General features: G+C 47.5%; 1 protein-coding gene and 1 pseudogene across 1 annotated transcript in view; one reads left to right on the top strand and one right to left on the bottom strand.

Moving 5' to 3' along the window:
- The window catches only part of LOC148021267 (tRNA modification GTPase), a 108,682-nt gene that overhangs the window by 20,780 nt on the left and 61,582 nt on the right, over positions 1–26,320 (bottom strand). The gene's annotated exons all lie outside the window — the stretch shown is intronic.
- Positions 548–25,193, top strand: LOC148021268 (uncharacterized; annotated as a pseudogene).

Genomic DNA, 26,320 nt, shown 5'->3' on the forward strand with positions numbered 1-26,320 from the left:
TCTAGGGATTACACTCTCTGGACCGAGATTTACCCTGAGAAAAGCAACAGAAGATAGACTAACCCGAGGCTATGCAGCCCTCGGGTCAATGGAGAACCAATGTACCTGCATACAGTTCCAAGAACCCCGGACAAAGCTCTGACTTTTTGACACCTTGGTCACACCAGCCCTCCTATACGGGGCTCCCATATGGGGGTCCAATCTCTACCACACACGGAGGGCCCCACAGGATCAGCCACTGCCTAAGAAGGAGGCCACCTATGAGGGATGGGAGCAGATGGAGAGACCCTTAATGCTTATGATCTCACGGATGATCTGAAGCAAGCCCTCCGTACCACACGAGATCATCCGCGCAGAGCTGGGGGCACCGCCCCTCGTGGCTGAGGCCCTCTTCCAGACCATGACCTTCTTGCACCGAATATGGGACCTGCCCCGGCACCGGTATCCCAGACTCGCCCTGGAGTCATCCAAACAGCTAGCAACACAAGGGGACACTAAGTGTTGGTATGCCCGAACAGAGACTTGGCTACGGCTCCATGGCCTACACATGGACCACCTCCCCCCACTACAATACAGCCTAGACTGCCCACACCTGGAGCTCAGCCGAGAGGAGGTGAATCGCATCATCAAAATGGATATCATCCAGACAGACACAGCCAGGATATGGGTGACCCCCACGTCGGAACTAGGAACCAAGAAGGCTTTTTACCGAGAGCACTTCCTGCACATCTCCCCGGATGGCTTCATCACCCGCCCAAGCTACATGGACACACACCTGTCTCACGGGGTCAGAAGTGCCATCGGACAGATCCGCACGTCCTCACACCAACTACAGGTCTAAACGGGCAGATACGGGGCCAACCCCCTCCCCCCAAAAGACCGAATTTGTCAGCTCTGCCATCTCGAGACAGAGACAAAGGAACACTATATCTGTAGATGCCCAGTGTACTACGAAATCCGGGGACGCTTCCACTACCTATTCAGCGAAGGATTCGGACCACTCTCTAAGGTGATGGAATTCAAAGACCAAAGATGCCTGGGGCTCTTTCTACTGGAAATACGACGCCACAGAGACCACCTCCTACGAACCACGGATCAAAGACAAAGGAGCAACCAACCAACGCACACTCAACAAATTCTACCAAATACCAGCTACCCTCCCCACCACCGAGCCCCCACCAGCCCAACCAGCCTCCCGACCCCGAGGGACCACCTTAGAAATAGCCACAGCAAGAGGCAAAGCCTGGCGCCCACACCCCGCCGGCCCCCGTCCCCGCAGAAGACACATGTCGAAGATACAAGGGATACTACGCCGCCATCGGAGGGCCCTGCCCCGCCGCTTTAGTCTCTCCATGTTAGACCGACCCATGCGGGACATCCTAGGATGAACACTCTAGGAGTAGTTCCACACCGCACTAGGAGTACCTCTAGATTGTATCTAGTCTAGATATCATTTTGTACCTACTCAATTTAGTTCAACATAGCATAAATGTTAGCTTCACTGGGACTTTTGAAATCTCCCAGACATTTTGTATGCAACATTTTGGTCTCATAGGCCAACTTGGCCTGTTGTAGACGTTAATATAACTCTCTCTCTCTCTCTCTCTCTCTCTCTCTCTCTCTCTCTCTCTCTTCATGAAGATAATTGAATTAAGTAGTAAATATTTACATCAGACCATCAGGTCAACAATCTCTCTATATCTCTTACTTTCTGTTACATCAGACCATCAGGTCATCCGAAAAACTCTCTCTTTTTTTTCGTAAAAGCTCTCTCTCTCTCTCTCTCTCTCTCTCTCTCTCTCTCTCTCTCTCTCTCTCTCTCTCTCTCTCTCTCTCTCTCTCTCTCTCTCTCTCTCTCTCTCTCTCTCTCTCTCTCTCTCTCTCTCTCTCTCTCTACATTTTGTTACATCAGACTATCAGGTCGTCAAAGACAGTGACGAAAGACTATTAGGACTATGACACAAAGAGGAAACCGCACTGCTGGTGTAGAGCGAACAATGGCCAGACAATGGGCAGCAATGTCAAGAAAAACCAGGTCAGCTGATATATGCCATAGCACTAAACCTCGAATACGGGCCACATGACCATGGATGCCCGAGACCGAATCAAAAAGAAAGGCATTCCGAGTACGCCAAATATGTCACAAGGCACTAGAACAAGCAAGAATAATCAAAATGCAAAGAAGGCACGGAAGGCAGCTTTCCCATAATCCCTGACTCCGATCTGAGTTGCCAAGAGCCAGACACAAGAAATAAAACACCAGATCTATCGCGCTATTGGACAAGAGGCAAAAAGATGAAGCAATGTTTCATCACATGTAGTGCAAAATACACAATGACCAGCAGAGATCTTTCAGGCACGCAACACCTCTCCAGTTGGAAGACCACCAATCAGTAGTCTCCACAAGAAGACTTTTCCCTGATAGGGAACCTTAGACTTCCAAAGATGAAGGAATCTTTCCTGCCACTTCTTTTTGTTGTCCCTAATATGCCACAATTTATTCACCTTTGTAGTGACCCATCTCCTAGCCTCCACCATCTGATGGTATATCTAGTTAGCAGACCTCTTCTCAAAATCATCTAGAATCACAAACTTCCAATCACGCCATGGATACAATGGCTATAGCACTGGTAAAGGAGAGAACCTTTGAAGTGTGACCTATATGGATAACTAGGTATCACAATATCCATGGGGTACCCAAAAGTGTTGATGAATACGCCGAAAAGAGTAAAGACAGGACTGCCCAGGAATAACACCATCAAAAACTATCTGCAACCACAAACGAGCCATCCGATTAAACTTGAGTCTATGCAAATCTGTCTAGCCAATCCAACAACCTGGAGGAGGCTAAGACCTCTCCTTGCAGTAAATTCGCCTCCTTGCAAATCTCACACGGGCGCCAAACTGAAAAACCTAAGATCTCCTACCAAGATGCAATCAAATGAGAAAGGAGAAAAGACTGGGTGGTCTTAATTGGTCTCGAGGAGTTTAGCACATGCCACCAGGAGGCACAAATAACCGTATTACCATGAGAGATACCAATCTTTTCAATGAAAAATTTTGCAATGTCCGACCAAGGATGACTCTGTATACATAACGCCTGCAAAAGGGCCAACCTCAAGGCTTTCATATGCAAATTAACATCCAACAGGGCTGCTCTCCCCATTCGTTTAGGCGTAGTCACATACTGCCACGAAATCCAAACCTGACCCAACCGATTCCCCTTCTTTTTCCACAACATAAACATGATAGGCTGAACAAGTTCCAAAAGGGACATCTTAGTCCACGGAAGGAATGCCAAAAAAGAACGATATCATACTAATCATAATACTTTGAGCAACTTTCAGTCTGACATGTAAAGGCCAGCCTTGAGATTTCCAGTACATGAACCTGTCGTGAATCCCAGAGGACATCCAATCCAATAAGGCCCGGGGTGCTACCTCCACCCCAATAGGATATCCCAAGTGTCTGGTTATATTTCCCTTTGGGATCATAATTCCATGCTAGCCCAAGGCCTACAGATTAGTCTCCGTACAAGAGAGAAGTGTAGATTTCTACGTATTAATATGAAGACCAGATGCAAAAGCAAAAAGATTCCATGCCACCGTTGCCCGATTAACATTAGTGCAATCAGCCTTAAGGAACATAAAAGAATCATCTGCCAAAGATTGACCCACAAGTTGAGTACCACTGGGAAGAGTCAAGCCAACTATCTCGCATTGATCAGCCAACCAACCACAAAACCTCTACCTCATACAGTATCTCTAGAATTACAATTTGACCTCGAGGGTCTTGAGAAACCAGCCATGGCTGCAGGCAGGATTTGACAGTCAACATAACTCCAAATTTATATAGAGCTCGACCACTGAAAAAAACAACATAATCCTTATAAACATAGAAGGATCCAGCCAAAGCATGTTGTTTATACTCCACCGCACAAAATACATCCGATTTTCTAGCAAACACAACTTTCCACGACCAATACTGCTTACAATGCGAAGAGATACCTTTCACATTCCACAAAGTAATCCTCATAATAAATCGGAAATAAGAAAACTATTGAACCACCGTTTTTTCTTTCCCTTTTACATCTATAGCAGGAGGCACAAGCCTCCCTTGCATATCAAAGCACAAAGCAGAATTGGAATTCCTTTTATCATCCCCGGTCGGAGCATGTGAAGATTAAGGATTCATATAAAACCCCCTACCTCTGCATTGAAAGGTCTGAGTGATAGGGTGTGGCGATGGATGGGCACTTGTCTTGCATTACGTCTAACCCCCGATACCCAAGAATATTCCCGAGAAGTCACATTCCGATCGACCGGAAGGGAAGTATGCTCAGGGCCCACTTGAGGAACCTCCTTTTTACCTTCATCATGACCATGTTGGGGAGGCATCTCGGGATCAGCTTGAAGCTGACGATGTATGTGGGGAGGATGATGATCTTGCATATCCATGTCTGAATCTATAGATCGCTGCAAAACCTCCGGATTTTTGTCACATTCCGAAATAAAATGGCCCAATTGGCCGCATCGGAAATAGTGTCCTGCAAAAGTACCCCATTTCAACTCATAAACCAAGGTTTGCAGCCCTGGAACCTAAAAATGAATTTTGATCGGGCGAGGTTTTCCTATGTCCCAAAGCATGCATGCCCTGTTCCGATTGTGGAAAGCCAGGCGAGGCTCTACCAACACGTCACCTAAGGTTCTCAAGACCAAAGGGAGGAGTCTCCAAAGATGCGCAGGGAAATCAACCACCTCCACCCAAATAGGGCATGCCTACCTCAACATCTCCTGAAACTCGGCCATGGGCCTCCAAGGGACCATGTGAACCAGTTGCCCATCCAAAAACAAAGGGATGCGCTACATGATGAATGGCCGCACTTCCGAGGAGCGAAAAAGCACCTCAAAAAACCCCTTGGGACCATCATAAATCTCTTCAACAAGAGGGGCCTGCACATGCCCTAGAGCATCTTCTTGGCACTGTTGAACATTTACAAGCATAGGGAGCAGCCAGGTACGAATCCTTGTGATCAAGGGAGTCCTTCCTGTAAAATAAAAGATGGCTGCCCTCTCATGGAAGACAGCAATCTGCTGTAGAACCAATTACGTTCCCATAACTGCATCTACATGATCCCCTTCAGGAAAAGAGTTAGCTTTACTCTCATTAGCATGAACATAATCGGACATAAGATGATTGGCAGTGGCCAACATGAACTGAAGAGACCCATCAGCCTGGACCTCTAGCTGAGGCAAATTAAGGGGGCATAATAGTGGATCTTCAACCGACATCTTCTGACGTTTACCTGTCTCATCCCCTTCTGCCAACTGACCGGAATCCTCCGCCAATGAATCACTGTCTGAATCTGGCAGAAGTTGGTCATTTCCATTCCCTAAATGCTGATCGAGAAAGGCCACATCGATACCATTTGTCTCCTGCAGATTCTCCATCACTGATCTAGATGCTGAGCATGAACTGCTTTGCCTTCCTTATTGCAAGCTTGAAGACCACAACTCTGTGTGTGTGTGTGCGCGCGCGCATGCGTGTGCAGGCAGCGAGCACTCAGATCTGTGCAGGGACGCAGTCACATCTCTCTCTCACTTCTCAGCACAACAATGTGCACAGTGGCGCGCTGGGGGCTGCAGGACACAGGGCTGATGTGTAGCAGGGCAATAGGTACAGAATACCTGGCCATGACCTAACGGTGGCTGGCCGTGACGCAACGCTTCCTTTCATTGACGATGAACAGTCGAGATTAGGGTTTTTTGCAGCGCGGCTTGTACAGATCAGGATGAGCACGATCAGGGGGGCCACAGGCCAGCAGGGCGTTCGAATCCGTTGGGCATTTGCAGCGTGGTGCAAAGTAACAAACGAGTCACAGGTTCATCCAGCAGTGCGCGCGCAGGGACGACGTTGGCAAGCAACGGTAGTGACATGCAGGTCCGGCGATGGCAGGGACACACAGGTCAGACAGGCGGTGGAAGGGCTTCCATCTCCGTCGCGTTCCTCTCTAACCTCTCTCCGCGAGCAATCTCTCTCTCTCTCTCTCTCTCTCTCTCTCTCTCTCTCTCTCTCTCTCCGTGAAGATAATTGAATTAAGTAGAAAATATATACATCAGACCATCTGGTCCGCATTCTCACTAAATCTCTCACATTCTGTTACATCAGACCATCAGGTCATCAAAGAAAGTGACGAAAGACTATCAGGACTTAACACAAATAGAAAATCACACAACTGAAGTAGAGTGAACAACAGCCAGCCAGGCAGCAGCAATGTCAAGAAGAACAAGGTCAACTGATATCATAGAAGAAATCTTCCATAGCACTAAACCTCGAACACAGGCCACATGACCATGGATGCCGGAGATCAAATCAAAAATAAAGGCATTCTGAGTACGCCAAATATGCCACAAGGCAGTCCATCTAAGGAACTGGAAAAGGCAGGAATAATCAAAATGCAAAGAAAGCACGGAGGGCAGCTTTACCATAATCCATGAACGGGCTGTTATCTGGAGCTGAGTCGCCGAGAGCCACACGCGAGAAATGAAACACCAGATCTCTCTCACAACTCGACAAGAGGCAAAAAGATGAAGCAATGTTTCATCACATGTAGTTCAGAATACACAACGACCAGCAAAGATCTTTCGAGCACACAGCACCGCTCCAGTTAGAAGACCACCAATTAGCAATCTCTACAAGAAGACTTTACCCTAATAGGGAACCTTAAACTTCCAAAGATGAAGAAATCTTTCCTGCCACTTCTTTTTGCCATCCCTAATATGCCATAATTTATTCACCTTTGTAGTGACCCATCTCTTGGCCTCCACCATCTGATGGTATATCTAGTTAGCAGACCTCTTCTCAAAATCATCCGGGATCACAAACTTCCAATCACGCCATGGATACAATGGTTGTAGAACTCGTAAAGGAGAGAACCTCTGAAGTTTGACCTATATGGATGACCAGATGTCACAATATCCACGGGGTACCCAAAAGTGTTGACGAATACGCCAAAAAGAGTAAAGCCGGGACTGCCCAAGAATAACACCGTCAAAAACTGTCTGCAACCCCAAACGAGCCATCCGATTAAACTTGAGTCTGTGCAAATCTTTGTCTGGCCAATCCAACAACATGGAGGCCAAGACTTCTCCTTGCAACGAATTCGCCTCCTTGCGAATCTCAAGGGGGCGCCAAACTGAAAAACGTAAGATCTCATGCCAGGATGCAATCAAATGAGAAAGGAGAAAAGGTTGGTTGATCTTAATAGGCCTCGAGGAATTAAGCACATGCCACCAGGAGGCACAAATAACCGTGTTACCATGAGAGATGCCAATCTTTTCAATGAAAAATTTTGCAATGTCTAACCAAGGATGACTCTGTACACATAATGCTTGCAAAAGGGCCAACCTCAAGGATTTTATATGCAAATTAACATCCAACAAAGTTGCTCCCCCATTCGTTTAGGCGTAGTTACATGCTGCCACAAAATCCAAACCTGACCCAAACAATTCCCTTTCTTTTTCTACAACATAAACCTGATAGGCTGAACTAGTTCCAAAAGGGACTTCTTAGTTTAGGAAAGTAGTGGCAAAAAGAACGATATCATACTGATCATAATACTTTGAGCAACTTTCAGTCTAACATGTAAAGGCCAGCCTTGAGATTTCCAGTACATGAACCTCTCACGAATCCGGGAAGCCATCCAATCCAGTAAGGCCCAGGGTGCTACCTCCATACCAATAGGATATCCCAAGTGTCTGGTTATATTTCCCTTTGAGATCACAATTCCATGCCAGCCCAAGGCCTGCAGATCAGTCTCCGTACAGGAGAGAAGTGTAGATTTTTGAGTATTTTTATAAAGTCTAGATGCCAAAGCAAAAAGATTCCATGCCACCGTTGCCCGATTAACATTAGTGCAATTAGCCTTAAGGAACATAAAAGAATCATCTGCCAAAGATTGACCCACAAGTTGAGTACCACTAGGAAGAGACAAGCCAACTATCTTGCCTTGATCTGCGAACTTATCCAACAATGAGAGCATCAAGTGACCAAAGCAAACAGCAAACGGCTGAGAGGGCAGCCTTGCCTAAGAGACCGAGATAAGGCAATTTCTTCTGTGATCCCTCCATTAAGAGCAATACGAGCCACAGCTCCCTAACCAATAGTAACAACAAGAGAAACCATGCGAGGGCCAAATCCCATTGTAGAAAATAATTGCCGCAAGAAAGCCCAGCTAACATGATCAAATGCCTTCTCAATATCGAGCTAAAGCATAACTACTTACTACCCTGAAGCTTTAGCATCGTCAATTTCCAGTTGAACATTCAAGATGTTATGCATTATATTCTGACCTTTAATGAAACCATATTGACATGGATGAACCAGGTGCGGAAAAACTTTATGCAATCTGTTGGCAATGATTTTGGAGAAAATTTTATATAACGAGCCCATAAAGGAAATAGGTCTCCATTGTTTCAAAGAGGTTGGAGAGGAAACCTTGGGCAACAACCAAATGACAGCAATCTTCTAGTCTAATGGCATGATACCATAATTATTCCACACTTGCGGACACAGGTGAGTCAATGGGTCTTTAAGCTGCTACACATTAGCTCAAAATAGCTCATTAGGAAACCCATCCCAGCCGCCAGGGCTTTTCCTTCGGGGTCGGTGGGATAGCACTTCTTCCAATTCATCTTCTGAAATATCCGTCTCCATTAAATCCACCCATTCTTCTTTGACCTGGTTGCTAACCAACTCACAAATATATTGGCGAGCAAAGAGAACAGTATTAGAAAAATTCTCTTGCGGACCTAGCAAGGAATTATAAAACTCAACACACATACGAATGATGGAGGCCGGATCAGTCACCATAACACCTTGTTCATCCATTAAACGCACAATATTTTCCCGTGCATATTTCTAGTGCAGGCGAGCAAAGAATTGATGGGATTGACAGTTATTATCGTATAAAGCTTCAATTCTAGCCAACAGTTTCTATTTTGCAAATTCCTCTTCTTGAAGAGAATGAACCCTACTTTTCAACCATTCAATGCATGTGAGCAAGTCATCATTAGAATCCGCTGATTGACTTAGAGACAAGAAGTGGGCCAATAAAGATTAGGCATTCTGCAATTTAGCTCCTAAAGAGCAAGCATACTGAATACCATACTGACGGGATAACTCTCAAGCATTATCCCTAAAAACAGACCATGCATCTCTCCCTCCTTTAAAGTATCTCTAGAATCACAAATCCACCTCGAGGGTGTCCTGAGAAACCAGCGATGGTTGCAAGTAGGATTTGACAACCAACATAACTCCAGATTTGTATGGAGCTTGACCACTGAAAAAAACTACATAATCCTTATAAACATAAGAGGATCCAGCCAAAGCATGTTGTTTATGCTCCACCGCACAAAATACATCCCACCTTCTAGCAAACACAACTTTCCACAACCGATACTGCTTTGCTGCCTGAAGAGATACCTTTCACATTCCACAAAGAAATTCTCATAATAAATCAAAAATGAGAAAACTACTGAACCATCGCTTTTCCTTTTCCTTTTCCTTTTACATCTATATCTTTAGCTGCCTGGAATCTTTCCATCTCGCTTTGAATTACATCTACAAGGTCTGCCCTTTGCAAACCAACAATCGAAGCACGAGAAGAAAATTGTTATTGTTGTGAACGAGAAACATCCCTAGGAGGCACAAGCCTCCCTTGTGCATCGAAGCACAAAACAGAATTGGAATTCCTTTAATCATCCCCCGCCAGAGCATGTGAAGATTGAGGGTTCATGTAAAACTCCTTACCTCTGCATTGAAAGGTCTAAGTGATGGGGTGCGGCGATGGGTGGGCAAGAGCTGAGCAAAAGCCGAACGAGAAGCTTGTCTTGCATTACTTCTAACCACTGATACCCAAGAAATTTTCTCAGAGAGGACACATTCCGGTCAACCGAAAGGGAAGTAGGCTCAAGGCCCACTTGAGAAACCTCCTCCTTACCTTCATCACGACCATGTTGGGAAAGCGTCTCAAGATCAACTTGAGGCTGCTGAAGTATGTGGGAAGGATGGTGGTCTTGCATATCCATGTCTGGATCTATAGTTTGCTAATGTGAAATGGCCCAATTGGCCACATCTAAAATAGTGTCCTGCAAAAGTACCCCATTTCAACTCATAAACAAGGTATGCAGTCTTGGAACCTGAAAACGAATTTTGGTCAGGCTAGGTTTGCAGACCCTATGCCGATTGCGGGAAGCTAACCGAGACTCTACCAACACTTCGCCTAAGGTTCTCAAGACCAAAGGGAGGAGTCTCCAAAAATGCGCAGGGAAATCAACCACCTCCACCCAAATAGGGCATGCCTGCCTCAACGCCTCCTGAAACTCGACCATGGGCCTCCAAGGGACCATGTGAACAAGCTGCCAATCTAAAAACAAAGGGATGCACTACATGATGAAAGTCCGCACTTTCGAGGAGCGAAAAAGCACCTCAAAAAACTCCTTTGGACCATTATAAATCTCTTCAACAAGAGGGGCATGCACATGCCCTGAAGCATCTTCTTGGCACTGTTGAACATTTACAAGCATAGACTACAGCCAAGTACAAATCCAGGTGATCAAGGGAGTCCTTCCTATAAAGTAAAAGATGGCTACCCTCTCATGGAAGGCAGAAATCTACTGTAGAACCAACTCCGTTCCCATGACTGCAACTACATGATCCCCTTCCAGAATAGAGTTAGCTTTACTCTCATTAACATGGACATAATCCAACATAAGATGATTGGCAATGGCCAGCATGAACTGAAGAGACCCATTAGGTTGTGGACCAGAAGCCTGAACCTCTAGCTGAGGCAAATTTGGGGGCCATAATAGCGGTTCTTCAACTGACATCTTCTGACGTTTACCTGTCTCATCCCCTTCTGTCAACTGCCCAAAATCCTCTGCCAATGAATCACTAACCGAATCCAGCAAAACTTGGTCATTCCCATTCCCTAAATGCTGATCGAGAAAGGCCACATGGATACCATTTGTCTCTTGCAAATTATCCATCACTGAACTAGATGCTGAGCATGAACTGCTTTGTCTCCCTATGTTGCAGGCTTGCAAACCACAAGTTTCTTTTTTTTTTCGTAATCACAAGTCTCTCTCTCTCTCTCTCTCTCTCTCTCTCTCTCTCTCTCTCTCTCTCTCTTTTCGTAAAAGGTAATTGTATTAATTACGAAAAAGGTACAAGTTTACATGATTACAAGATACACGAGGGCTCTAGGCCAACGTGTGTAAAATCCCAGTACAAAGCCAGGAAAGAGTTACACAAGTCATGGCAAAGATGCAGAGGAGATTGCCATATGCCAGGGAAGTAAGTCCTCCCGAGGGAGCAAGTCCAAGTGCCGAATGAGATCTATCTGCCAATGCAAGAGACCTTTAAGCCTGGCAATGTGTCCCAGTACATTAGAGGCCGAATCAAAAAGAAAGGCATTCCGAATGGTCCAATTGTGCCAGCATCCCCAATATCTAAAAAAGTGGAATAAGATCTTTATATGCAACTGTGGCGGTGTGGGGTATTTTGGGTGCACAAAAACCCAATCGAAAGGGGTTAGTGAGAACCCCACCACAGCGCGCCAAACCTGTGACAAGAGCGACCAGATATTCTTAGCGAGCGGTCAAGAAATAAAACAATGTCAGGCCAATTCCACAGTAGTGGTGCAGAAGAAACAATTGCCATTCGAAATTCGACGCTTGGAAAGGGCCGAGGCAAGAGGAAGGCCACCAATCATTATCCGCCAAAGAAAGACCTTGCATTTGAAAGATGTCTTATTCAATCAGCCCTCCATTACAGTTGCCTTCCACCATGACTGAGATTTCCGCAATCCCCATACCGTATTAGCTTTAACAACCAGCCATTGATGATCTTTAATCAAAAGATGGTACACCTGATTAGCAGAGGCCTTTTCCAAACTCAACCGACCTGCAAGGTCCCAGTCCTACCAAGGACGATCCACAGCAATGGCAGGAAAGGGTTGCCTGCTCTGAAGCACTAACAAAAGCTGTTCCCATAAATCACGGTATCCACGTGGCATTATGAAAAGTCTCCTGGTAGTACGAAACAATGTGAAGACATTGCGACTGGCAAGGGTGGCATCCGCAACTGAAGTCACACCCAAACGGGCCATGCGGTTAAATTTTGGTCTGAGCTCATGTTTGTCTTCCCATGAAAGTAATCTCGAGACTGCCAACAATTCCATTTGAAAAGAGTTAGTATGCAAGCAGTCCCCCGCTGGATGCCAACGCGCCTTTTGGAGCACCACTTTCCAGGAGCCGACCAAATGAAGTAACAGAGAGGAGGACGGACTGGAAAACCGAGCGTTTGCATTAAGGACATGCCACCAGGAGCTCCGAAGTTGTGTATTACCATGCCGAAGCCCGCTATCCTCAAGAAAATAAAGGGCTATAATGGCCCACGGGTGATGATCCACACACATGGCGCGAAAAAGAGACCAGCGAAGTGCGTGCATATGAGTTTCTGCATCCAAAATAGCTCCACCACCCACACGTTTGCGGGTACATGTATGTGACCACGAAATCCACGAAATACCTGCATGCAATGAATCCTTCTTCCATAGCATGAAACGAATGGGGCGAGTGAGAGCCTTCAAAGTAGTAGGAGTCCACGACAGCAATGGCAAGAAATATGTGAGCATTGGCAGCATAATTGCCTGAGCCACTTTGAGGCAAACATGGAAGGGCCACGCTTGTGACTTCCAATACATAAACTTAGCTGCCAGTTTCTGTGAAATCCACTCTAGTAGTTGTTAGAGATCAGATCAGATCAGGGCAGCAAGCCAGGTTTGGTGCAGTCGGACTGCCTGCAGTCGCGAACTGCCACGTGGTAGTCTGACCTGCAGCAGGCAGTCGGCTGCATTTAATGCAGCCGCCTGGCCATTTCTAGCGCCCTATTTCCCCCGGTTTTTCAGCTATTTATACCTGGCACTTTCAGCAGTCTGGAACACTTCTCTGCTCGCAGATTACAGACCGGTGACATGCGCAGATTCCGTCTCTGTTCGCAGATTTCAGACAGCAGATTGCAGTGGACTTCGAGGTGGACAGCAGGTTGCATCGTCGAGGTGGAGACACGCAGTCCAGCGCACTGCGCCCGTGTATATATCTGCATATCTTTGTATTCAGCATTCTTTATACAGCAGATCTTCATCGTCCACTGTCTCTTTCTTTTTTTTTCGTAAAAGGTAATTGTATTAATTACGAAAAAAGGTACAAGATTACATGATTACATGATTACAAGAGACACGAGGGCCCTAGGCCAACGTGTGGGAAATCCCCGTACTAATGTACTAAAAAGGTTACACCAATCATGGCAACGACCCAGAGGTAATTGCCATATGCCAGGGATGCAAATCCCCCCGAGGGAGCAAGTCGGAGTGTCGAATGAGATCTAGTTGCCAATGCGAGAGCCCTTTAAGCTTGGCAATGTCTCGGTACATTAGAGGCCGAATCAAAGAGAAAAGCATTGCGCATTGTCCAAATGTGCCAGCATCCCCAGTATTTGAAAAAGTGAAATAAGATCTGCATATGTAACTGTGGCGGTATGGGGTACTTTGGGCGCACAAAAACCCAATCGAAAGGAGTTAGTGAGGACCCCACCACCGCGCGCCAGATTTGCGACAAGAGTAACCAAATATTCTTGGCGAGCGGGCAAGAAAGAAAACGATGTCGGGCCGATTCCGCAGTAGTGGTACAGAAGAAACAATTGCCATTCGAGATTCAACGCTTGGAAAGGGCCGAGGCAAGAAGAAGACCACCAATCATTACCTGCCAAAGAAAGACTTTGCATTTGAAAGGTGCCTTATTCCGCCAGCCCTCCATCAGGCTCGCCTGCCACCATGACATCGATTTCCGCAGTCCCCAAACAGTATTAGCTTTCAAACCCAGCCAATGGTGATCTTGAATGAGAAGATGATACACCTGATTAGTAGAGGCCTTTTCCAGACTCAACCGGCCTGCAAGGTCCCAGTCCTGCCAAGGACGATCCACAGCCAGGGCAGGAAAGGGTTGCCTACCCTGAAGCTCCAACAAAAGCTTTTCCCATAAACCACGGTATCCGCGCAGGATCCTAAGAGTCTCCTAGCAATCCGAAACGATGCGAGGACATTGCGAGTGGCAAGGGTAGCATCCGCAATCGACGTCACACCTAAACGGGCCATGCGGTTAAATCTCGGTCTGAGCTGATGTTTGTCTTCCCATGAAAGTAATCTGGATACTGCCAACAATTCCAGCTGAAAGGAGTTAGTCTGCAAGCGGTCCCCTACTGGATGCCAACGGGCCTTTTGGAGCACCACTTTCCAAGAGCCGACCAAGTGCAGTAACAAAGAAGAAGAGGGACTGGAAAATCGAGAGTCAGCATTAAGGACATGCCACCAGGAGGCCCGAAGCCGTGTGTTACCATGGCGTAGCCCGGCGTCCTCAAGAAAATAACGGGCTATGATGGTCCACGGGTGATGATCCACACACATAGCACGAAAAAGAGACCAACGAAGAGCCAACATATGAGTTTCTGCATCCAAAATAGCGCCACCACCCATGCGTTTAGGGGTGCATGTATGCGACCATGAAATCCATGAAATGCCTGCCTGCAGGGAATCCTTCTTCCATAGCATGAAACGAATGGGATGAGTGAGAGCCTTCAAAGTAGTAGGCATCCACGGCAGCAATGGCAGGAAATAAGTTAACATTGGTAGCATAATTGTCTGAGCCACTTTAAGGCGCACATGGAAAGGCCACGCTTGCGACTTCCAATACATAAACTTCGCCGCCAGTTTTTGTGAAATCCACTCCAGTAGGTCCTTTGGCCGTACATCCACTCCCAACGGGTATCCAAGTTGCCTGACAATGGATCCACGGGAAACCACCTGGCCCTGCCAGCCTAATGACTGTAAATCAGGCTCCGTGCAACTGAGAATGGCCGACTTAAAGGCATTGATGCGAAGACCAGAGGCCTGACCAAAGAGCGTCCAAACATCTAATGCCTTTCGAATGTTGTCCCTGTCTGCCCGCAAAATCATAAAGGTGTCATCAGCCAAAGATTAGCTAATGAAGTGCTGCCCCAAAGGAAGAGACAATCCTACCAGCTGAGCAGAAGCCGCCATTGAGGATAACATTGAAAGGACCGGGTGAGTCACCAGGGCAAAGAAGAGAGGACTCAAAGGGCAACCCTGTCTGACCGAGCGTGCAAGGACAAATGGCTCTGTAACCCCACCATTGAGCATAACTCTTGAAGAAGCCGTAGCACTAATGGTGTAGATCAATTGGGACATCCGGGTACCAAAGCCCATAGCAGACATGAGATCTGCAATGAAAGACCAGTCCACATAGTCAAACGCCTTTCCCAAGTCCAATTGAATCAATATCACTTCCTGACTGGAGTGCCGCGCATAGTCAATAGCCATTTGCACATTCAAGATATTATGCAGAATGTTGCGGCCCTTGATGAAACCGTATTGGAGAGGATGCACAATAGCTGGAAGGTGCTTGTGAAGCCGATTCGCCAGCACTTTGGAGAAGATTTTATACATCGAGCCCATCAAAGAAATTGGTCTCCAATGTTGCAGCTTTGACGGCGAAGGGACCTTGGGAATCAGTTTGATAAGGCCTTGTTTCCATGAGGAAGGCATGACCCCTGTTTCCCAAACCTGCTGACACATGACCGCCAATGGCTTTACCAACTGCGTGGCCGAGTTCTCAAAGAATTCATTAGTGAAACCATCCCAACCAGGACTTTTATCCTTCGGCAGGTGCAACAAAACATCCATAACCTCCTCCTCGCAAATATCCGCCTCCAAAGTGGCTTGCATATCAAGTGGAACCTATTGGCGGACCAGATGATAGAAGACCGAGCGGGCATGCGTAACCTGGCTAGAAGGTGAGGGAGGAGAACCAAGAAGTTCCATAAAATAATTTCTGCACATAGTGACAATGGTCTACGGATCAGTGACCATGCGACCTTCCGAATCCTGGAGTCGAGTCATATTTTCGCGAGCCGGAGAAGCATGCAAGGCGCGAAAGAACTTATGAGACTGGCAGGCACTATCTTGCAACGTGTCAGTCAAGTTATGCAGCTTGGCCTGCTGATAAGATTTCAACTGAAAGACTTGAATAAGATGGGCCAAACGCCTTTCCAGTGACAGCAGAAAATCATCATCTAGGGAATCCACGAGCAAGGAACGGACCAAAGCCAGTAAGTCCTCTGCTGCATGTCGACGTCGCCGGCAAAGAGAGGCATGATGAATCCCATACTGGCGAGCAATCCGCTGCACATTAGAGAGCAGCCGGGCAAATGCAGCCAGGCCGTCAGAGGCGAAGTCCAATAAGAACCTCTCAATCAATTGCTGCATATAGCCCTGAAAAATGGGATGCTTTAAATAAGAGGAGTTAAAACGTAAAGCAAGCCTATCCAGCAACTGCATAAAAGGTGCAATAGATTGTGTCCGCATCTCAAGCTGGAGGGGGAAATGGTCCGACAACGCATATTGCTGCAAGACCTTCATTTCCAGCATCTCGGGCAGAAAATCATCCCCTTGCATGATATACATTCGGTCCAACCACGACCAAGTAGTTGCATATTGTGCGGAATGAAAAGTAAAGCCTGAAAAAGAAGGGTGAAGCCACGACCAAAGATCTTGCTTAAGCACGCGCAAAGCAAAAGAATTCCACACCCGGCTTTCCGGCGTATCCATTACCGAATGTCCTGAAGTGGATTGAGAAGAGTCAACACACATATTGAAATCTCCCATCAGAAACCCCCTTCGGCCAAGTGACATGGAGCCCTGCAAAGTCGACCAGAGATCCCGTCGGGATGCGGGATCATTCGGAGCATAGAGGCCCAACAACCATAAAATCTCTCCTTCAAATAAGACTTCGATGACCAGAAAGCGGCCCTGCACATCATTTTTGACAAGAACAGGCTGGTATTTCTCATGGACAATCATCAGCACGCCCGAATAGTGCGTAGCATGTGTCCCTGCATAAAACAGACGGAAGCCATGACAATCCACAATTTTCCCTGCTTCAGCGTGACTTTTGTGCTCAACTGCACACAATACATCCCACTGGTTCTCATGCAAGATAGTCCACATGGCATGTTGCTTATGGTGAGAGCAAATGCCTCGCACATTCCACGTGGCTATCTTCATATATCTTCAAACAAGGGAGTCAGGAACGAGGCGCCTGTTGCCTTGCTTTCACCTTTTCCGCGAGAGCATCTAGGACGCCCTCATCCAGAAAATCAGCCAATACTGCAAACAAATTCTGGCGACCTGCTTTAGAGGTAGAAGGAACATCCACTGCCTTGGGAGTGGGGCGGGGATAACGCCGATCCCAGGGTGTAATGACATTACCTTTTGTATCAAACGCCAGCTTAGCAGGTGGGCCCTTGGGGCCGTCTATATAGGCTTTCCTTGTAGACTGATTACGGGGGCCAGACGGGGCCATAGTACGCGCAGCCGGCTATGAAGTGAGCATTTCTTTCCGGCGCATATACGTGCGCACGGAATCCTGTGAAGTATTAGGCCCAGGATCCGCCCGGCCTGCATCCAGCTTTTTACCTTTTTTTTGACGTGCCTCAATCCAATCAGTGCTACGAGAATCCAAACCCAGGACCTGCTGTTTGCCTTTATCCACGACATTTGGTGGCTGAAGGGCCTCCTGTGTCGGGGCATCAAGCACCATGTCATCCTTAGGCAGCACAACCGGCGTATCCTCGGAAGACGGTTGCCTTTCAGGGCATTCGGCCATGAAATGCCCCAATTTACCACATGAAAAGCAATGGCCTGCAAAGTTGCCCCATTTTAAGCGAAAATGCAAAGGATGCATGCCAGAACAATTGAGGCGAAGCCACGCAGGCCTTTTCCGGGCTGTGTCCCATAACATGCATAAACGATTTCGATTCATAGCCCTGAGGCTTGGGGGCACCAACACTGTTCCCACAACGGCCATTGCATCCTTCAACAATGGCCAATAAACCGCCGGACAATTTTCCACTTCCACCCATACCGGGCATTCTCGTTGAAGCAGACGCTGGAAATCACCCATAGGGCGCCAGGGTACAACATGGACCAAGCGGCGATCAAAGAATAATGGCAGCTTGGATAGGAGCTCAGCTCCATGTGTTTCCGATTTCAACAGCACCTCATAAAAGCCGCGAGGTCCAAGAAAGATCTCCTCGACACACTCCCCTTGCAATAAATGGTGCATCCACTGGCGAATATGTGAAAGCACTGGGATCCTGCCAGTGAAGAAAAGTATAACTGCACGGTCATAAAACACCGAGAAGGACCGCAAGACTGATTTCGGGTCCACCGTGGCTTCCAGCACATCATCAGTTCCCGCGTCAGAAAAAGTTTCAGTGTTGTGCTGGACATAATGGCCAAGCAGAGTATTGGCAAAGTCCAACAAATGCTCCCAGTCAATCTCCTGCGAATCCACCGGATCAAAGGCAACCTGCGCATAGGAACGTTCCTGAGGACCCATTGGGTCGTCAGAAGTATGCTTGGAGCGTTTGCCCGCAGGCGGCAATTCAGAACCCGGAGGCATCTCCTCCGTGCAGGGCACCATATCCTCCGGCTCCTCTGTATCGGAATCAGGGCCAAGGGCTGCCACCGTCCGGTCTAGAAAATCCATATCTAGGCCAGCCATACTGCTTCCTTAGCGCTGCCCGCGGACGAAAAGCAGGGGACCACAGGCGAACAGGCGTCGCTCTCTCTCCCTCTCTCTTCCTCTGTGTACAGATCAGAGGGTGCACCACCCAGCTGCAGCAACAGGACTACAACGGAGAATTGGGCAAACACGCGCAGATGACCCGGGGTGTCGGGTAACCGGAGAAACACGGGGGAGGCGTAAATGTGGCTGCAGCAGCCCCGCACGCTGACACAGAGAAGTCTGCAAAATCAGGGAACCACCTGGCTGTAGCAACAGGACTGCAACGGGGCTCCTTTGGAGAACAGAACAGACGCGCAGATGAATCCCTGACGAACAGGGCGTGTGAAGGCAGGCGAGTAGCGAAGGGCGCAGATCCCGGTGACTGGTGGCCACCGCAGACGACTCGACGGCAGCCAAAGACAGGGACGAGGCAGACCTGTTTGTGCAGACGAACGGCGTGCCATCTTCAGGCGTCGACGTGGCGGATCAGGTGGATCAGGCGACGGCAGGGGGGAACGAAGCGGCTTGCTCTGCGACCACAGGCGGAAGACGGCAGTCGTCAGGCGAGGAGGTAGGCACACGCAGAAGACGGCACTCAGCAGGCAAGCAGGCAGGCACAGGCGGAAGGTGGCAATCGTCAGGTGGCAATCGTCAAGCGCGCAGGTCTAGGCGACGGCAGGGCGGGACGAACCGGCGGCACCATCGCGACCTCTCTCTCTCTCTCTCTCTCTCTCTCTCTCTCTCTCTCTCTCTCTCTCTCTCTCTCTCTCTCTCTCTCTCTCTCTCTCTCTCTCTCTCTCTCTCTCTCTCTCTCTCTCTCTCTCTCTCTCTCTCTCTCTCTCTCTCTCTCTCTCTTTCGTTCTCTCTCTCTCCTGTCTTTCTCTCTCTCTCCTGTCTTTCTCTCTCTCTCCTGTCTTTCTCTCTCTCCACTGTCTCTTTCTCTCTCTTCTTTCTCTGCATTCTCTCTCTCTCAGTCCTACGCTTCCGCACCGCTGCACTCTGACATGGTATCAAAGCAGTGTTTGAGGGCTGACTGAGCGCAGAATCAACCTGAAGAGGAGTTTTCATCGCGACACAAATTTGCATTTTTTGCGTTTAAGGGCAAACAGGAGGACTGCGCCTTGGAACAAGGCTGAAACGAGTGTGGGCGCACAGGAAAGGAGTACAAGTGCTGGATTTGCTGCTGTTTACTGCTGTTTGACGCGGAGGAAGTTTGAGTTTTCAGCCTACAAGTGCACGTTTTGCTTTTTCATCGCCTCTGGCGGGTGAAGAAGGTTCAGGACGCGGAAGAGCCTTAGCAAGCTGAGTTTTCCCAGTCAGAGGGGGCTGCTTTTGCGTTTGTGAAGGCATTGCAGGTGAAGATGTCTACAGAGATTGACTTGGAGTTCCAGGCGATTATGGACCGGAAGGTGCCTATCTTACTGGCTCTTCCTACAGATCAGAAGCTTGACGGCGACAACTACCGCATTTGGCGCCGTGATCGCTCACATCGAGCACTTGACGGTGGCTTGGGAGATATGGCTGGAGCTTGATCAGATGTACAATCGGATGACCCTAATGAAGCGGGTTTCTTTGGAGGTACAGATGCGGACCTTGTCTGTAAATAAGTCTTCTTCGCTACGGGAGCACATTAACAAGCTAAGGCAGCTACAGATGCAGGTTCAGAATGCGGGGAAGTCGATTTCCTCCGAAGACATGACGATCACACTATTGTCCCAGTTGCCGCCACGATTTGGTACATTTTACTCTGCCCTTATTGCTTCGGGGCGAGAGTCTACTCTTCGGTGGGAAGAGTTGGTTCCTATGGTCTTGGATCAAGAGGAACAGTTAAAGGGACAGAATGCTTCCAAGTCGGAGGCGCTGACAGGTCAAGCCTCTCAGAAGAAGGGGAAGGACCAAAAGAAGAAGAAGGGGGATAACAAGTCCAAGAAGGACAAGGAGAAGGACAAGGACAAAGACTCCACATGCCATATTTGTGGAAAGACTGGCCATTGGAAGAAGGATTGCCCTAACAAAGACACGAAGGACACCAAGAAGAAGGACACCAAGGATTGCCAGATATAGTGGTGAGCCAACAGCCATGTGTCTCCTACATACGGGGGAAACAGCATAGGGATGCCATTCCCCACACAGCTTCGCGACGGTCTACTTCACCGATGAAGCTAGTATCTACGGATCTATGTGGCCCTATGAGGAATGAGTCCCTGCGTGGGAGCTCGTGCTTCATGCTGATCGTGGATGACTACAGCAGGATGACATGGGCCTACTTTTTGGCACTAAAGTTAGAAGCTTTCTCGCACTTCAAGGATTGGCTTCTCTTTGAGGAGAACCGATCGGGCCGGAAGTTGAAGACCTTGCGATCCGACAAGGAAGGTGATTTTGTTTCTAATGAGTTTTGCTCGGTTTTGTGCAGATAGAGGTATTCACCAGGAGTTTGCCAATACCCACACTCCTCAAGAAAATGGTATTCTTGAACGGAAGAACCGCAGTGTGATCGAGATGGCGCGCACCATGATAGAGCACCGACAGACCCCTCAGGTTCTGTGGGCCGAGGCTATGGCTACTGCAATCCACATCCTTAATCGATCCCCTACTTCGGCCGTGGAAGGGATGACCCCATTTGAGGCTTATTTTGGGACGAAGCCAGATGTTTCTTACTTTCGGGTCTTGGGTGTGATGCCTATGTTCGCATTCCCAAGGCTCACCGTGATAAATTTGAAGCAGCTTCCCAAAAACAAGTATTTGTTGGCTACAACTCCCAGTCCCACGGCTACCAATTGTATGATCCCGTCAAGCGGGATGTGTACACTAGCCGTGACGTGCGGTTTGTGGAGCCGGCTACTTCAACGGGTAAGGAGCATCCCGTTCTTGGAGATCCAGGGGAGAGTTGGGCTCCTTCTGCAGTTCCACTGGAGCCCGTGCCTTTTGATTATGATTCTGTTTCTAACACAGAGTCTACTGTTCCACCGGACACCTCTGAGGAGTTACCACCGTGGATATTCCAGAGTCTTCTGCTGATGGAGAAAGACGAGGGGAGGTTCGTCCTCCTCCTCGCTGGGCCCGTGACACACTCCGTGATTCAGGGATCGAGGGGGTTCCTGAGGAGTGGGGACCGCAGGATGGTCCGCGGCGGTCATGAAGGCACCAGGCACATTCTACGGAGCTTGTTTGCTCCAACTATTGTTTGATGACCCGTGTTATGCAGGATCGAGAGCCCACCTCTGTGAAGGAGGCTTTACAGTCCGCACCATGGAAGAAAGCTATGGAAGCCGAGTTGGAGGCTATTGAGAGGAATGGCACTTGGTCACTCGTGCCTTGCCCCCCGAATAAGAAGGTGATTGGAGTCAAGTGGGTCTTCAAGACCAAATACCTTAGCAACGGTTCTTTGGATAAGCACAAGGCCCGCCTTGTTGCTAAAGGTTTTGCACAGCGCCCAAGGATTGACTGTCATGACACTTTTGCCCCCACAGCTCGTATGGCGACCATTAGAGCTGTTCTTGCTTTGGCTGGCCATAGGAGATGGCCTGTTTATCAGTTGGATGTGAAGTCGGCCTTCCTCAATGGTGATTTGAAGGAGGAGATCTATGTTGAGCAGCCTCCTAGCTTTGGATCTTCCGATGGGAAAGTCTACAGGTTGAAGAAGGCCTTGTATGGACTCAAGCAAGCTCCGCGTGCGTGGAACGAGAAGATTGATTCGTTCCTCCAATCTCAGTTGGAATATCGTGACCCTACCAGCCCAATGACTGTAAATCAGACTCCGTGCAACTGAGAATGGCTAATTTGAAGGCATTGATACGAAGACCAAAAGCATGAGCGAAGAGCGTCCAAACATCTAATGCCTTGCGAATGTTGTCCTTGTCCGCACGCAAAATCATAAAGCTATCATCAGTCAAAGATTGGCTAATGAAGTGCTGTCCCAAAGGAAGAGACAATCTTGCTAGCTGAGTAGAAGCTGCCATTGAAGATAACATTGAAAGAACTGGATGAGTTGCCAGGGCAAAGAAGAGAGGGCTCAAAGGGCAACCCTGTCTCATCGAGCGTGCAAGGACAAATGGCTCGGTAACACCACCATTGAGCATAACTCGCGAAGAAGCCGCAGCACTAATGGTGTAGATCAACCAGGACATCCGAGTACCAAAACCCATAGCAAACATAAGTTATGCAATGAAAGACCAGTCTAAATAGTCAAAAGCCTTTTCCAGATCCAATTGAATCAATACTTTTTCTTTACTAGAGTGCCTTGCATAGTCAATAGCCATTTGCACATTTAAGATATTATGCAGAATGTTGTGGCCTTTAATGAAACCATATTGAAGAGGATGCACAATAGCTGAAAGGTGCCTATGGAGCCAATTCCCCAACACTTTGGAAAAGATTTTATACATCGAACCCATCAAAGAAATTGACCTCCAATGTTGCAACATTGACGGCGAAGGAACCTTTGGAAGCAATTTGATAAGGCCTTCTTTCCATGATGAAGGCATGACTCCTGTTTCCCAAACCTACTGAAACATAGCCACCAATGGTTTCACCAGTTGGGTAGCTGAGCTCTCAAAGAATTCATTGGTGAGACCATCCCAACCAGGACTTTTATCCTTAGGCAGGTGTAACAAAACATCCATAACCTCCTCCTCACAAATATCTACCTCCAAAGTAGTTTGCATATGAAGTGGAACCTGATGGCGAACCATATCATAGAAGACTAAGCGTGCATGCGTAACCTGGTCAGAAGGCGACGGGAAAGAACCAAGAAGATCTAGAAAATAATTTATGCACATATTGACAATGGTCTACGGGTCAGTGGACCATTCGACCTTCTGAATCCTGGAATCTAGTCATATTTTCTCGAGCAGGAGAAACATGCAGCGCGCGAAAGAACTTATGAGTCTAACAAGCACTATCTTGCAAATTGTCAGTCAAATTGTGCAGTCTGGCCTGCTGATAAGATTTCAACTGAAATTCTTTAATAAGATCAGCCAAACGCATCGCCAGTGACAACAGAAATTCATCATCTGGGGTATCCACCAACAGGGAACGAGCCAGTAAGTCCTCCGCTGCGTGTCGACGCCGCCGACAAAGAGAGGCATGATGGATCCCATACTGCCGAGCAACCCGTTGCACATTAGAGAGCAGACGTTCAAAGGAAGCCGTGCCCTCAGAGACGAAGTCCAATAAAAATCGCTCAATCAACTGCTACATATAGCCCTGAAAGATTGGATGCTTCAAATAAGACGAGTTGAAACGTAAAGGGAGTCTATCCAATAACTGCATAAAAGGTGCAATGGGTTGTGCACAAGCTGGAGAGGGAAATGGTCCGATAAGGCATATTGCTGCAAGACTTGCATTTCCAACATCTCAGGAAGAAAATCATCATCCTGCATGATGTACATTCGGTCCAACCGCGACAATGTAGTTGCATACTGTGCGGAATGAAAAGTAAACCCTGTAGAAGAAGGATGGAGCCAAGACCATAGATCTTGCTTAAGTACCGCTAGAGCAAAGGCATTCCACACCCGACTTTCCGGAGCATCCGTCACCGAATGCCCTGAAGTGGACTGTGAAGAGTCAACACACATATTGAAATCCCCCATCAAGAAACCCCTTTTGTCAAGTGACATGGAGCTCTGCAAAGTCTTCCAAAGATCCTGTCGGGATAAAGGGTCATTCGGAGCAAAGAGGCCCAGCAACCATAAGATCTCTCCTTCAAATAAACTTCAATTACCACAAAGCGGCCCTATACATCATTTTTAATAAGAACAGGCTAATATTTCTCATGGACAATCATAAGCACACCAGAATAATGCATAACATGTATCCCTGCATAAAACAAGCGAAACCCATAGCAATCCACAACTTTTCCTGCTTCACCGTGACTCTTGTTCTCAACCACCCACAAGATATCCCACTGATTCTCTTTTTTTTTCGTAAAAGGTAATTGTATTAATTACGAAAAAAGAGTACAAGACATCCCACTGATTCTCTCCCTCTCTTTTTTTTCATAAAAGGTAATTGTATTAATTACGAAAAAAGTACAAGATTACATGATTACACGAGTACAAGAGACACGAGGGCCGTAGGCACTGATTCTCTCTCTCTCTCTCTCTCTCTCTCTCTCTCTCTCTCTCTCTCTCTCTCTCTCTCTCTCTCTCTCTCTCTCTCTCTCTCTCTCTCTCTCTCTCTCTCTCTCTCTCTCTCTCTCTCTCTCTCTCTCTCTCTCTCTCTCTCTCTATAATATATATACGGATTTGGACCACTATTCGTGACATGTGCCTCAAGAGTACAGCTGCTCCAAGACCCCAAGGTCCTTCACAGAGGCAGCTCACAGACTTCTTTGCAAAGGAGACTCAGAAGACTTCAATACAGTTACAGCCACAGTCCACACAAGAGCCTCTCTCACTACCACAGTCCACACACAAACAAGGAGTACTGAGTGATCAAGCCGTTTAGCTTAGCCAATCTAGACGTCCTAGGCCTCGACATAGACACTGACGACACCTGCATAGGCCGATACAGGGGATTATTGCTCAGGCTAGAGCTAGGCCCTCCATACACACATGAGATTGTACCATTTTGAAGCTCATTGTTACTAGATAGAGCTCTATGTTTTACACATAGCCATAGTTAGTTTCCTTTCTTATTCTGTTTGTGCTACATATTTTGCCCAGACAGTTGTATCATCATACACATGATTGTAACTCATGGTCTCATAGGTCATTTTGGCCTTTTGTAGACGTTAATATATCATTTCATCTCTCTCTCTCTCTCTTTCTCTCTCTCTCTCGTGCACATGTAATGGGTAATTTTATTAATTATAAAAATAAGTACAAGATAACAAGATTACAAAGTACGCCGTGTCTCTAGGCCATTATATATGAACCAAATACAAGGGATTCATAAGGTGAAAAAGGATGAGTGCGCAAAAGGCACCCTGAGACTAGACCAAAAAAAAAAGGATCAAGAGTGTTGACGGGATTTGGTTGCGTGAGCCTAGGCTTTCACTGTCTATGTCTCCAATACACCATCTTCAAAAAATTCTCCTAGCATCGCAAAGGGATTGGGCCTCTAATGGTCAGCTAACGAGAAGGAAGGCCCATCTGCAAGGTGGGCAGAAAAACATGGATACTAGCGATCCCATGGCATCATGACTCGACTAGCCACATCAAAAGCCACCTGAGCTAGAGGATCAAGGGCACATTGTAGTGGTGGCAGCTCCTTGGGGGATTGTGGGTCTATGGTGGCAATAGGAACTCAAGTAGTAGGCACTTTAGAGGACTTGTCTGGGCAATGCGAATAAGTGCTAAGGAGGTCCTGCAAAGAAGTATCAGCAAGTAGTGTGGGCATAGGAGCCTCCTTCACTTTACCTTTATTTTGTTGATCCTTGTGTCTCCAAGATAGGTAGAGGAGCTAGTTGCTCGATCATGGATTGGCTAGGTTGAACAATCTGCTGATCTACAAAACGGGATGATGTGCATTGATATTTATCCATTTGCTGATCCATCAGAGTACTTTTCCGATCTCAGCATTCTCCCGCAAGATGACTTAATTGACCACACGAAAAGCAGTGGCCAGCAAAAGTACCTCAGTTAAGCCAGAACCAAAGAGGCCTCATACCACTA

Source organism: Lygodium microphyllum, chromosome 18 (assembly GCF_053477565.2).
Source record: "Lygodium microphyllum isolate KBCC chromosome 18, Lygodium_microphyllum_v1.1.10, whole genome shotgun sequence".
NCBI classification, from domain to species: domain Eukaryota; kingdom Viridiplantae; phylum Streptophyta; class Polypodiopsida; order Schizaeales; family Lygodiaceae; genus Lygodium; species Lygodium microphyllum.